At 38.6% G+C, this 2,468-nt stretch overlaps 1 pseudogene; it reads left to right on the forward strand.

Moving 5' to 3' along the window:
• Positions 1–1,127: 1,127 nt before the first annotated feature.
• Positions 1,128–1,436, forward strand: LOC116869617 (annotated as a pseudogene).
• Positions 1,437–2,468: the final 1,032 nt, after the last annotated feature.

Below are 2,468 nucleotides of genomic sequence, written 5' to 3' on the forward strand. Positions count from 1 at the left end.
CTAAATTATAATCCTTACTCATGAAGGAAATATTGATACCATTGGTACTTTCATATAGGGTTCAGCAGATCAAGGCTGCAGGATAAATCCTGCCTCTCACTTATTTTTGTTCTGCCTGAGAGCAAAGAATAGATTTTACATTCTTAAATGGCTGAAAAACCAAACGGAGAACATTTCATGATACGCAAAAGTTAGATGGAATTTAAATTTCAGTATCCATAAACAAGGTTTCAGAGGAACACAGCCACCGCTGTTTGTTTACATAGTGTGTAGGCATGCTTTCCTGCTGGAGTTGAGTAATGTCAAGAGAGATGATTTGGCCCCCAAAGTCTAAAATATCAACTATCTGGACCTCTTCAGAAAAAGATTGCCGACTCTTGGTACACTGATTTCTCCAATTTTCGTCAGTAAATCATGCATCAGAATTAAGTGGAAAAAAAAGTGTAGATTTTCTCTCTCTCCTTCAGACATACTTGTCCCCTGGCTCCAGAGCCGTTTCAAGGCTCTAGCCTCTGGGCCTATAAAGCTCTTTGGGGGAGGAAATAGCATCCTAAGGTCCTGGGACTCACTCAATACACATGGACTGTCACATATTTTCCTTGCAGTAAATCAGCTGTGGTATTATTTCCTTGCTCATCATTCCTCACTCATTCTGTGTATTACTGTAAATAACCTCTTCAGAAGCCAGACTCTGGTTCATAATGACAGCACATATTTTTCTCAGGGTTTATTTTGTTTACATCCTTAGAATAGTTACACATTTATGTTAATAGGGTAATTTAAATAAGGTAATATAAAAAGACAAAATCCATAAAGTGATATTACAGATTAAACTACTTACCATGTAGAACAAATTAAGTACCGATATTCATAAGCAAAACTATCACTAGTTTCACATTAATTTAGATTTGAAGAGAAGATGGCGCTCGATCATGAATTATGCCTAGAGAAAGAGGGATTGGGCTCATTTATTGAATAAAACATGGGAAGCCGTATTCCAGTGCATTACACCAGAAGCAAAAATAATTAATCCATATGTGCTGCATCTATCATTCTGTATAGAGTCTCCATAAGAATTTGGGACCTGAATCCTTTAAAAAAGAGATGTTCCTGGCCAACTAGACACCATGAGCAAAGCTTACCCTCCTGGGTTGAAAACATTTTTGGGCAAGAAATTATCATTGAGATTAAATGTTGGCAGACATGTCCAAGGAATATTGCAGGGGTTCAATCCGTTTATGAATCTTGTGATAGATGAATCTGTGGAGATGGCAACTGGTGGGCCATAGAATAATAATGGAGTGGTGGTAATATGAGGAAATAGTATCATCATATGAGAAGCCTTGGAACAAGTATACAATAGGTGTGTTCATCAGAAGAAATCAACCGCTTCCACATGTCCCTTCCCCATAGCTCCTGTTCTTACTACAATATAAAAATCAAGTCATGTGCATTTTCATATTGAACTTTTTTTGTTAAATAAACTTTTCTAATAGCCAAAAGGAAAAAAAAAAGAGAGAGAGCTGTTCCTGGATTCCTAGAAAACTACATGAAGCAATCTTTAAATTTCTCTTTTTGGCCCAATTTGATAATGTCGTGACTTATCTATCCTATGAAAATATTTGTAATTTATAATATCATTGTTATTTTCTTCAGAGGTTAACTATCAGAAGGCTTACTTTTGAAATGCTTTATTAGTGTGAGTCATATAGGCAATAAATAATGTTAACTAACTAAATATGATTTGTATGATTTTTTAAACAAAGGAGGAGAAAGTGAATACTAACTCTGTTCTTGCTCTCTTGTTCTAAAATGGAATTAGAAGAGTACACATTTCAGTTCTGTAGACAGAAGCAGAGGCAGAGCAAGAGACCCAGAGAGACAGAAAGACACACAGAGACAGAGTGAGACAGAGAGAGAGAAGGAGACAGAGAGACAAAGAGAGAAAGACACACACACACACACACACACACACACACACACACATACAGAGAGAGAGAGAAACAGAGAGGGAAACAAAGAGAGGGAGAGACTGAGAGATGGAGAGATAGAAACACGGGGGAGAGAGAGGAACAGAGAGAGAGACAGAGGGAGAGACAGATAGATTTAGAGACAGAGATTTAGAGAGAGAGACAGAGACAGAAAGACACACAGGGTGATGGAGACAGAGATATACACAGAAGGATGGAGACAGAGAGAAAGACTCACAAAAACAGAAACAGAGAGAAACAGATCCAGAGACAGATTCAGAGAGAGAGAGAGAGACAGACAGAGACAGTGACACAGAGAGAGAGAGAGAGCGAGAGAGACAGACACGCACGCACACACACACACACACACACACACACACAGGAGCAGAGACAGAGACACACATAGAGAGACATACTGAGACAGAGACTGAAAGACAGAGTCTGAGAGTCGGAAAGAAACCGAGAGTCTGAGAGAGACAGAGTCTGAGAGAGATGAAG

This window comes from Lontra canadensis, unplaced genomic scaffold, assembly GCF_010015895.1.
Source record: "Lontra canadensis isolate GAN:19392208 unplaced genomic scaffold, GSC_riverotter_1.0 scaffold20, whole genome shotgun sequence".
NCBI classification, from domain to species: domain Eukaryota; kingdom Metazoa; phylum Chordata; class Mammalia; order Carnivora; family Mustelidae; genus Lontra; species Lontra canadensis.